The sequence below is a fragment of the Rhinoraja longicauda genome, chromosome 22 (genome assembly GCF_053455715.1).
Source record: "Rhinoraja longicauda isolate Sanriku21f chromosome 22, sRhiLon1.1, whole genome shotgun sequence".
NCBI lineage: Eukaryota > Metazoa > Chordata > Chondrichthyes > Rajiformes > Arhynchobatidae > Rhinoraja > Rhinoraja longicauda.
In genome coordinates, this window is record NC_135974.1 from 18,384,475 (window position 1) to 18,397,801 (window position 13,327).

A 13,327-nucleotide genomic window follows, 5' to 3' on the forward strand; every position below is an offset into this window, starting at 1 on the left:
TTTACCTTTATCCTAATAGTTAGGTTGTAAAGGAAGTTCATGAGTAATTCATGAAAAGATGCAAGATTTATTTTATAAACACCATTTCTCCATCAGTATTTCACCCTAAATTACATTACAACCCTTCAGGCTGCTCCTGCCTGTTCAACTATACTTAGTGTAAAGACTCCACACCATTCTCCCAGTGTCTCAACTTCTATAATCCCTAGTCTAACAACACTTTTCACTCCAGTGCTACTGAAGTCAAATTTCCATAACCATAGCTTGCTTCCACCATAGTTGACATGCTCAGGGTGGCATGGTGGCGTAGTGTTAGAGTTGCTGCCTTACCACACCAGAGACCAGGTTCAATCCTGACTGCGGGTGCTGTATGTACGGAGTTTGTACGTCCTCCCCATGACTGCGTGGGTTTCCTCTGGGTGCTCTGGTTTCCTCCCACACTCCAAAGCCATGTGGGTTTGTAGGTTAATTTGCTTTGGTTAAATTGTAAATTGTCCCTCGTGTGTAGGATAGTGCTAGTGTAAGGGGGGATCGCTGGTCGGTGCCGACTCAGTTGGCTGAAGGGCCTGTTTCCACCCTGTATCTGTAAAACCTAAAGAAAAAAACAGTATATTTTGTCAATGCCATCCCTGCACCCACCGGTGGTGGAGGGAATGATGGGTCCCATGATAGGTCCCTCTCTAGTACACAGGGCCCAGCAGCGCTTAACATGATGCCCAGGCTGGGCACAGGTCCTAGTGACCAGCACATTCAGTGGCTCAGATGCCACATGTTTCTCAATCAGTGCTTGGTCCATTCATTGATACCACCCCCCAACATTGCATCTCCAACATTTCAGTGGATCAGACAAGATATTTCTGATTATGACACAGTTTCAGAAATTTGGCCAACTTTCTATTAATACAATACAGCAATGGAAATGACTAAAAATTCTGAATCTCTGCAGGTATTTATAGGACCTCTAATTGGATTCCTCAGCAGTAATGGATGTGAGTGGGCTTTGTGGAGACACACTTTAAAAGTAGCTCGGATGGATATCAGTCTCGGCTGCATGTGACATATTCCTTGTCGTGCAGTCACGAGGGGAGTGGGTGTACACGGAGGAGCGATGCTGAGAGAGCTGGGCAGGCAATGCTGGCGAATGCTGCACTGTTGGAGGGACTGCACTGAGGGAATGCTGCATAGTGGGAAGGATGGCACTGAGGCAATGTTGCATGGTTGGAAGGATGGCACTGAGGGAACTGCACTGATGGAAATAAAACACCAAGGAAGTGCTGCATGGTTGGAGATACAATGAGGGGGTGCTGCACAGTTGGAAATAAAACACTGAGGCTGCATGGTTGGAGATACAATGAGGAAGTGCTGCACAGTTGGAAATAAAACACTGAGGGAGAGCTGCATGGTTGGAGGGACAGCACTGATGGAGTGCTGCACTGTTGGAAACACAGCACTGAGGGAGTGCTGCATGGTTGGAGATGAAACACTGAGGGAGTGCTGCATGGTTGGAGATACAATGAGGGAGTACTGGATGGTTGGAGGGATGGCACTGATGGAGTGCTGCATTGTTGGAAATACAGCACCGAGGGGGTGCTGCATGGTTAGAGAAACAACAGGAGGAACACAGTTGGAGAACTGCAATGAAGGGGGAGCCATAATTAGGGGATCAGCACCATCTGAATTAAAGAAAGATAGGGAAAAAAAGAGAGAGAGAGAGAGAGAGAGAGAGAGAGAGAGAGAGAGAGAGAGAGAGAGAGAGAGAGAGAGAGGGGAGGGAGAAGAGAGCGAGAGAGTGGGAGAGAGAGAGGAGGGGAGAGAGAAAGAGAGGTGGAGAGAAAGAAGATGCATGAGAGAAAGAGAAAGAAAGATTCCATGTATAATTAATCTCTATGTAAACATGTCAGAGCCATAGAGTCAAACAGCACAGTTACACATTATTTACCCCAACAATGGGGATTGGATCCAAAATGGCATCCACGCCAGGCAACTCATAGTGTGCCTGTCACGGAAGTGGATCTGCAATCACGCTTTACAATTACTCCACTCTTTTAAACCTCTATTACACTGCAGATGGGTCGATTGTAACCATGTATTGCCTTTCCGCTGACTGGTTAGCACACAACAAAAGCTTTTCACTGAACCTCGGTACACGTGAAAATAAACTGAACTAAACCTATACCATCGGGAAGAACGTACAGGAGCTTGAGAAACATTACCTCCACATTCAAGAACAACTTTTCCCCATCAACCATCAGGCTGCTGAACCACCCTGCACTACATTAATCACAACCCTATCTCAGCAAAAAATACTCTGGACCTTACACTGCAGAGTTGATCTCCGTGCTTTGGCTTGCACTATTATGGTCTAGTTGCCTGATATAACTGATAATTTATGCATCAGTCTGAAGAAGGGTCCTGACCTGAAACATCGTTGGTCCATTCCCTCCACAGATGCTGCCTGACATGCGGAGATCCTCCAGCACTTTATGTTTCGTTCACGATTCAATCATTTGCAGTTCCTTTTGTCTCCACAACTGATAGTTTATGGCAAGATTGTTTATTGTGCATTTATTTATAACCTAGCCCACAATGTCTGTGACAAAATGATACCAAGATCAACTCTCCTCTGCCTGTACATAATCCATGTCCTTCCACATCCATGTGCCTATCTAAAAGTCTCCTAAATGTCACTATTGTATCAGCCTCCACCACTACCCCAGCAGTGCGTTCCAGGTTCCATCCTCTGTGAAAAATACTTGCCTTGCACATCTCCTTTGAACTTTGCACCTCTCACCTGAAAGCTATGCCCTCTAGTCTTTGACACTTCCATCCTGTGAAAAAAGGTTCCTGGTTGTTTACCCTAAGTATGCCTCTCATAATTTACAACATTTCCATCATATCTCCCCTCCTCCTCTGGTGTTCCAGAGAAAACTCGCCTTGCACATCTCCTTTAAACTTTGCCCCTTTCACCTTAAATCTGTGCCCTAGTATTTGATAATTCCATCCTATTTGGTGTGTTGTGTTGATGTGCCTGAAAAACTGCAGCGTTAAAATCTCATTGTTCCGGTCCCAGTTGACCCCGTTGAGATCTCTCTGCATTTTATGTTTTGATACAATCATCTCTCATTCTTCTAAACACTGGGTATTGGAGACCAACCTGCTCAATCTTCCCTCGTTAGGCAACTTCCTCTTGTTGGGAATTGGTTTCTTCTTTGAAAGCATTGTTTTGAACAAAAGGAAAATCTATCCAATAATCAGCTCCTGTTCAATACAAGCTGTGCACTGTCCTGTCATCCCCCTTGATCAGACCACACAGGGAGGCATCCAGCTCACTGAGGATGTGACGCCACTTTCCAATCAAGGGGAGAGAGGAGAGCAAAGTGATTGTGTACAACATGAGAGATTGGAAGCAATGCGGAAAGTATGCTTGGGCAGCTATTAGCTATTTCAATCAAAACGGAAGGATTATTTGATGAAACAAAGAACTGCTGATGCTGGTTTACACCAAAGATAGGCGCAAGGTGCTGGAGTAACTAAGTGGGGCCGGCAGCATCGCTGGGGAAAAAGGATGAGTGACGTTCGGGTTTCTGGTCAGGACCTTTCTTCAGACTGAAAGTAGAGGTGGGGGGGGGGGGGGGGGGTGTTGGGTGGGGGGGGGGGGGGGGGGTTGGATGTGAATTGTTGGAGTAGAGAAAAGATCCGGAACAATCAGGGCTGGCGACAAATGACCTCGGGCAGGCTGGTGCCCTGGCAGGCCCATTGTTGGCTAGGGACGGCGTGAAGTCACGAGGGATACAACATGGAGAGCTGTGGAACTGGTAAAATGGCCAGGGAGGAAGAAGGAGGCAAGGAGGGAGGGGAAGGGAGGGGGTTTTATTTATTAATTAGTGACACATTGGGAACTGTTGATGGTCAAAGATTCTTGGATCAGCTTATCCACAAGTTATTGAAAACCAGCACAGGGGGGACAATCAGTGTTTAGATCATAAGATATAGGAGCAGAATAGACAATAGACAATAGACAATAGGTGCAGGAGTTGGCCATTCAGCCCTTCGAGCCAGCACCGCCATTCAATGCGATCATGGCTGATCACTCTCAATCAGTACCCCGTTCCTGCCTTCTCCCCATACCCCCTCACTCTGCTATCCTTAAGAGCTCTATCCAGCTCTCTCTTGAAAGCATCCAACGAACTGGCCTCCACTGCCTTCTGAGGCAGAGAATTCCACACCTTCACCACTCTCTGACTGAAAAAGTTCTTCCTCATCTCCGTTCTAAATGGCCTACCCCTTATTCTTAAACTGTGGCCCCTTGTTCTGGACTCCCCCAACATTGGGAACATGTTTCCTGCCTCTAATGTGTCCAATCCCCTAATTATCTTATATGTTTCAATAAGATCCCCCCTCATCCTTCTAAATTCCAGTGTATACAAGCCCAATCGCTCCAGCCTTTCAACATACGACAGTCCCGCCATTCCGGGAATTAACCTAGTGAACCTACGCTGCACGCCCTCCATAGCAAGAATATCCTTCCTCAAATTTGGAGACCAAAACTGCACACAGTACTCCAGGTGCGGTCTCACCAGGGCCCGGTACAACTGTAGAAGGACCTCTTTGCTCCTATAGTCAACTCCTCTTGTTACGAAGGCCAACATTCCATTGTTAATTAGTGACACATTGGGAACTGTTGATGGTCAAAGATTCTTGGATTAGCTTATCCACAAGTTATTGAAAACCAGCACAGGGGGGACAATCAATGTTTAGATCATAAGATATAGGAGCAGAATAGACAATAGACAATAGACAATAGGTGCAGGCGTAGGCCATTCAGCCCATTGAGTCGGTTCCACCATTCGATCGTGGCTGATCCTCTCAAATCCTTTCTCTTGCCATCTCCCCGTAACCTTTGGCACCCTTACTAGACAAGAACCTATTAATCTCTGCTTTAAAAATACCTAATGACTTGGCCTCAACTGACATCTGTTGCAATGAATTCACCAGGTTCACCACCCTCTGGCTAAAGAATTTCCTCCTCATCTCCTTTCTAAAGGCTTGTCCTTTTATTCTGAGCTACGGTGAAAGGCTTTTAGATACGTGATATCTAATCAAATCAGATAACACTATACATTAATATAATACACAATCATAACAGTAAACCAGAATTACAGGTGCAGTAAAGAGATTATACCAGAATGCAGAATACAGTCCTTGGCATTGTAGCATTACAGTTTCAGAGAAAAAGTCCAATGTCCACAATGAAGTTGGGAAAATCAGCACTGTACCCTAGCTTATGGAAGGACCATTCACTAGTCTGATAACAGAGGGGAAGAAGCTGTTCCTGATTCTGATGGTGAGCACTTTCAAGCTTCTATACCTTCTACTGGATGGGAGCAGGGAAGAGAAGGAATGACTGGGGTGGGATAAGTCTTTGATTATGTTGGCTGCTTTCTCGAGGCAGCGTGAAATGTAAATGGAGTTGATGGTGGTGTGATGGACTGGGCTACATGCACAACTCGCTGCAATGTCTTAGGGACTTGGGCAGAGCTATTCCCAAACCAAATTCTTCAGTCTGAAGAAGGGTCTCGACCCGAAACGTCACCCATTCCTTCTCTCCCGAGATGCTGCCTGACCTGCTGAGTTACTCCAGCATTTTGTGAATAAATATTCCTAAACCAAGCTGTGATGCAAACCGACAATATGCTGTCTGTAGAATATCTGGAATATTCTGTACAGTTCCTTTCCTAAACAAAATGATATATTTGCCATAGAGGGAATGCATCAAGATTCACTGGGCCAGTTTAAGGGATGATGTGTTCATTGTAAGAGGTGACTTGATCCAAAAGTCACAGTGACAGAATAAGGGAAACTTTCTTTACTCGGGGGCTAGTGAATCCTGAGAAATCTGTACCCAGAAGCAAGGCAGCACACGAGTCATTCAGAAACAGAGATGAATACATTTCTGGACATAGAACATAGAAAAGTGCAGCGTAGGAGCTGTGGAACTGGTAAAATGACCAGGGAGGAAAAAGGAGGCAAGGAGGGAGGGGAAGGGAGGGGGTTTTATTTATTAATTAGTGAGACATTGGGAACTGTTGATGGTCAAAGATTCGTGGATCAGCTTATCCACAAGTTATTGAAAACCAGCACAGGGGGGACAATCAGTGTTTAGATCATAAGATATAATGAGGCCATTCAGCCCATTGAGTTGGTTCCACCATTCGATCGTGGCTGATCTATTTTTCCCTCTCAAATCCATTCTCTTGCCCACTGAAAGGTGCAGCTATGGCCCACAATGTCCATACGGAATATGACAGCGTTAAACTGACCTCATCTTCCTGTACATGACCCATATACCTCCATTTTTTTGCATTTTCACGTGCCAATCCGAAAGCCCCTTATACGCCACTATCGTATCTGCCTCCACCACCCCCTGGCAGGGCAGTCCAGGCCCACCAGTCTCTGTGTGAAAAACTTGCTCCACACATCTCCATTAAACTTTCCCCCTCTCACTTTATAGCTATGACTTCTAGTGTTGAACCTTCTGGTGACGCAGCAGCAGAGTTGCTGCCTTCCAGCACCAGGGACCCCGGTTCGATCCTGACTACGGGTGCTGTCAGTACGGAGTTATTGTACGTTTTCCCCGTGACTGCATGGGTTTTCTCTGGGTGCTCCAGTTATCTACCACATTCCAAAGATGTACAGATTTGTGGGTTAATTGGCTTCTGTAAATTGGCCCTAGTGTGTAGTATAGAACTAGTGTATGGGTTACTGTTGCTCGCCACGGACTCTGTCGGCTGAAAGGCCAGTTTCCATGCTGTATCTCTAAACTAAACATTTCCAGCCTGGAGAAACAGATTCCGTCCGTCCACCCTATCTGTGCCCTCTCATCATTTTATATACAGACACGAAGGGCTTTAAGGGATATGGAATATGTAGCTGAGGCAGTAGATCAACCATGACATTGATGAACGATGGAACAGATTGGAGGGAGCAGGGAGCCTGCTCTTGCCCCTCATTTGTCCGCAGTTACGTTACATTTATGGCACCTTTGATGTTTAAAGATGGATACATTTTTGCTCAGCTGTAAATACAAACTCATCTGCCACCTGACAGATTGAATTGCAGGCTGTTGCTCTCAGCGATATTTCTGTCAGGGGTGTCAAGGCAATCGTGTGTGTATCTCGGTAGTTGTGACTCATATTTCCTATTTTGGTGATCATTTGCTGGCAGGAAGTTGGAAAGGACGTGGAGAAGGATTCTACAAAGGAAACAATTACATTGATCAATCATATTGCAGGCCAGGCATTTAGATTTACTTATGACAAGAGATAGCCATTCGACCTCTCTGGGCGGCACGGTGGCGCAGCAGTAAAGTTGCTGTCCTACAGCGCCAGAGACCCGGGTTCGATCCTGACTATGGGTGCTGTCAGCACGAAGCTTGTACATTCTCCCTGTGACTGTGGGATTTCCCCAGGTGCTCCAGATTCCTCCCATATTCCAAAGACGTGCAGGTTTGGAACGTCTTTGGTAAATATTGTAAATTGTCTCCAGTGTGTAGGATTGTGCTAGTGTATGGGGATTGCTGGTCAGTGTGGACTCGGTGGGCCAAAGTATTTGCCTGCTGTTGTGTCACCTCTCTCCTACCTATAAACACAATCACACAATTCAGAAGCCTGAAGAAGGGTTCCTATCCCTTCGTCACCTATCCAGTTTCTCCAGAGATGCTGCCTGACCCGCTGAGTTATTCCAGCACTTGTGTCCTTTTTTGTAAACCAACATTTACAGTCGCTAGTATCTCATGCCATTCCTGATTGACTTACAGAAATAATCCTGGAGGATGAATATAAATTCTGCCACAACTGGTGCTTAGACTCCCAGAGTTGGAGAAATGCACAGCAGAGAATCAGGCTATTCGGCCCACTGACTCCTTGCTGACCATCAAGTATCCAATTTGACTTAAATCCTCTATCAATCCCACTTTTTAATTCTCCTCAGATTCCCAATAACTCCTACCAGACTCTTTAGTTTTGTTTAATTTATTTTGTTTAGTTTATTATTGTCACGTGTACCAAGGTACAGTGAAAAGTGTTTGCTCAGTGCTATCCAGTCAGTGAAAAAGACTATCTATATACTAAAGCTATCGTTTGTTTGTTTGTTTGTTCCTTAACTACAGCCAAAATGGTACACGATAGCGCGACAATTTTAGTCCCACCTTATTCACCATCATCCCTTTGGTGCCAATGGAAGAAGTTTCATTGAAATCGGTGTTATATTTTAAAAGTTATTCCCCTTTTAGTTTAAATCTATCTCCTAGGGAGGGAGGGAGGGGGGGAGGGAGGGAGGGGGGGGGGGGGGGGAGGGAGGAGAGTGGAGGGGGGATGGCGGGGATGGGAGAGGGGGTGCTGCACCAATGCAGGAGAGGTTTGGGCCCAACAGGTCCACTTGGTCTAGTACATGATAACAATCAAGCCGTCCACAGTGTACAGATACAGGATAAAGAGTATAATGTTTAGTACAAGATAAAGTGCAGTAAAGTCCAATTAAAGATAGTTCAAAGGTCTCCAATGAGGTAGATGGGAGGTCAGGACCACTCTCATGTTGGTGATAGGATGGTTCAATTGCCTGACAACAGCTGGGAAGATACTGTCCCTGAATCTGGAGGTGTGCGTTTTAAAACTTCTGTACCTAGCAGAGGGGAGAAGAGGGCATGACCAGAGTGAGACTGGTCCATGATTATGCTGGCGGCCTTGCTAAGGCAGCGTAAAGTGTAGATGGAGTGAATGGAAGGAAGGTTGGTTTACGTGATGGTCTGGGCTACATCTACAGCTCTCTTCAATGAGTTTGCAACTCTCTGATTCATAAGATCATAAGTGATAGTAGCATTAGGCCATTCGGCCCATCAAGTCTACTCCACCATTCAATCGTGGCTGATCTATCTCTCCCCCAACCCCATTTTCCTGCCTTCTCCCCATAACCTCTGACACCTGTACTAAACAAGAATCTATCTATCTCTGCCTTAAATATATCCACTGACTTTGACTCAGCAGCCTTCTGTGGCAAAGAATTCCACAAATTCACCACCCTCTGCCTGAAGAATCTATCGTTCAAAAGTCGTCAAGAGTGTTTTATTGTCATTTGTTCCAAAGCACAACAATTTTTTTCTTACTTGCAACAGCAGCACACAGGTTTGTAAACACAGTACTTAATTGATAATATAAAAATAAACAATCAAATAAAACAAGAAGTTCAATGAATATTTAAAAAACCCAATATGGTGCAAAACCTAAACGGAGCCCAAAGTGCCTTGTGCAACCCAAGCAGTCGGTAGTTTGGAGTTTAGTTGGGGCTGGTAGTGTTCCCCAACTACTCAGATGGTTGTTGGGAAGAAGCTGCTCCTGAACTCCAAGCTATTTACAATGGCCTTCCAGCCCAGCAGCCAAAATATCCGTGGAACGCGGAAGGAAGCCGGACGATAGATACAAAGTGCTGGAGTACCTCAGTGGATCAGGCGACATCTCTGGCGAAAAAGGATGGGTGACGTTTCAAGTCGGAACCCTTCTTCAGACTGTTTGGGAGAGGGTTCGCTGCTCCTGTCCCCAACATTCCTGCTCCCCGTGTTTTTACACAGCGACAGTCCCGGGATTCCGGAACATTACATAGTTTGTGGAAGTTGCAACAACTTCCCTGAATGATGTCTTCCAAACCTCCAGCTGTGTTGGGGCTTGATGGAGGGTGCGTGGTTCGGGAGAGATGGACGGGTGGGCAGTGTGGTGTATGCAACCGAAACGGTGGGGTGTAACTAGAGGCCGAGTGACTGGGAAGAGGGGAAGGAGAGGGGACTGGCGGGGGAGAGGGGAGTGACTGGGGAGTGACTGGGGAGAGGGGAGTGACTGAGGAGAGGGGGAGTGACTGGGTAGAGAGGGAGTGACTGGGTAGAGGGGAGGTGACTGGGGAGAGGAGGTGACGGGAGAGGGGGAATGACCGGGGAGAGGGGGGGGTGACTGGGGAGAGGGGGAGTGACTGGGAGAGGGTAGCGACTGGGAGAGGGGGAGTGACTGGGGAGATGAAACATAGAAACATAGAAAATAGGTGCAGGAGTAGGCCATTCGGCCCTTCGAGCCAGCACCGCCATTCAATATGATCATGGCTGATCATCCAAAATCAGTCACCCCCGTTCCTGCTTTCTCCTCGTATCCCTCGATTCCGTTAGCCCTAAGAGCTATATCTAACTCGCTCTTGAATACATCGGGAGGTGACTGGGTTGAGGGGGAGTGACTGGGTAGAGGGGGAGTGATAGTGCAGAGGGGAGTGACTGGGGAGAGGGGAGTGACTGGGAGAGGGTAGTGACAGTGGAGAGGGGAGTGATTGGGGAGAGGGGGGTGAGGACGGAGATAGTTTTGTTTTATCTCTCCAGTTCTTTCAGTGGTTTGCTGCAAATGCCCTTGTGGTGATACACACTTACACACACTTATACATGCACACGCAGAAGCATGCACATACAGGCACACACGCGCACAAATGCACATAGATGCACACAATCAGATACACACACCGGTACACAAGCACACATGCAGGCACACACACACACCGCATACACACAGATATACATACCCACTCACAGATATATTCATGCCCGAATACACAAACCCACACAGACACAAGTTATAACACGAGTGCATTGATACATATTCTTCATTTTTCCATGTGCACATGTGAGCACACCTGTTCTGTATGTGTGGCCCCACACAACTGATATATACACACACACAACTGATATACATACACACACACACACACACACACACACACACACACACACAACTGATACACACACATGCACTTCGAGCAGGATATAATTTATGCGCGATTATGAGGCCAAAAGGGGCCATGAAATGCCACAGCGAGTCAGATAAAGAATATTCCAAGGCTTTTTATACGTACATTACAAACATGAGGGTAACCAGGGAGAAGGTAGGACTGTTCAAGGATAAAGAGGTAATTTATGTTTAGAGTTAGAGGATGTAATCAAGGTACTAAATGAGTACTTTATATCTGTATTCACCAAGGTGAAGGACATGGAGGGCAGTGAGATCAGTGTGTGGAATACTAATACGCAAGGGCAGTTGAAATCAAGGAGATTGAAGACCATTAGGATGGATAAATCTCCAGATCTATTCTAGGTTATTAAGAGAGGCGAGAGGAGATTGCAGGGGTCTTGGCGAAGATCTTTGTATCTTCTCTAACCACAGGCAAGGTTGCAGGGAGACTGGAGAGTGATCAGCCATGATCGCATTGAATGGCGGTGCTGGCTCGAAGGGCTGAATGGCCTACTCCTGCACCTATTGTCTATTGTCTATTGTCTATTGTCACACAGCGTGGAAACAGGCCCTTCAGCCCAACTTGCCCATACCGGCCAACATGTCCCATCGACATTAGTCCCACCTGGCTGCATTTGGCCCACGTCTCTCTAAACCTATCCTATCCATGTTCCTGTCTAAATGCTTCTTAAATGTTGCGATAGTCCCTGCTTCAATGACCTCCTCTGGCAGCTCGTTCCATACGCCCACCACCCTTTGTGAAAAGGTTACTCTTCAGATTCCTATTAAATCTTTCCGCCCTCACCTTAAACCTAAGTCCTCTGGTTCTCGATTCCCCAACTCTGGGCAAGAGACTCTGTGCGTCTACCCGATCCATTCCTCGTGATTTTGTACATGTTTATAAGATCATCCTCCTGTTCGCCAAGGAATAGAGTCCTAGCCTGCTCAACCTCTCCTTATAGCTCAGGCCCTCGAGTCCTGGCAACATCCTTGTAAATCTTCTCTGCACCCTTGGGGCAAATGTTGTTCCTTTCCTAAGAATGGAAGTAGAGGGAAACTAGGAAAGTTTTTGCTGGTGTGTCTCACGTCAATGGTAGGGAAACTATTGGAGAGGATTCTTTGGGATAGGAATTACTTCAACTTGGAAAATAATGGGTTCATTTGGGACAGTCTGCTGGCAGCCCATGTCTTACGAACTTGATTACGTTTTTTGAGGAGGTGATGGGGGTGATCGCTGAGGGTAGGGCGGGTGCATGTAAGGCATTTGATAAAGTCCATCATGGTGGGCTGATTCAGAAAATTAAAACACATGGAATCCACAATTACTTGGTCACTTGAATTTAGACTTGGCTTACTCATAGAGGGTTGTGGTGGAAGGACGATATTCAGGCTGGAAGTCTGTGGCACGTGGAGTTCCATATGGATCGGTGCTGGGAACTCTGTTGTTTATGTTAAACCACTTAGACATAAATGTACATGGTAAGTTTGTACGTTTGCAGACGACTCCCACATCGGTAGAGTTTAGACTTTAGAGATACAGTGTGGAAACAGGCCCTTCAGCCCACCAATCATCCTTATTTATGGAAGTCAATTAACCTCTTCTGTGGAGTGTGGGAGGAACCGGAGCACCCGGAGAAAACACAACAGTCACAGGGAGAACGTACCTACAACTGACACACACACACACACACAAACACAACAGATAGACACACACATGATTGATACACACACATTTAATTAATACATGCACAACTGATATACAGTATACTCTGACATAACTGATACACACGCTTAATTGATACAGACATAACTGATACACAGTTGAAATACACACATATGATTGATACTCACATTTAATTGATATATACACAACACTGATATATAAATATACATATACACATCATTGATATACACACGAGAAAGATACATACATAACTGATACACGCAATTGAAATACCCACACATTGATATACACAAATTTATTTGGTACACATTTACACGACATATATATGTATATATATCGTGTGTATATCAGTTTTGTGAGTGTTTATGTATAGATACACAAACACTCACAAAACTGATATACACACGATAAAGGTACATACATAAATGATAAACGCAATTAAAATACATACACATTGACACACACACAAATTTAATTGGTATACATTTACACGATATATATGTTATATCTCGTATATATGACATATATCATGTGTATGTCGTGTAAATGTATACCAATTAAATATATATTTACACACACAAAATGATACACACGTAATTGATACACATGAACACTTAATTGATGACAACAGACCCACAGTCGATGTACACACAGAAGTGATACACACTCAGTTATAGAGTTACACACACAGCTCCGTAGCCCCCCGGGCAGCGGGCCGCCGGGACTCTGCCCTGACTGGGCGGGCAGAGGTTTCATTGAGTTGTCTCCCCCGCCCCAGCCTGTCCGTCCCCACTCCCCCCGCCCCTCTCGCCCGGCAGGGATTGGCGGCTGC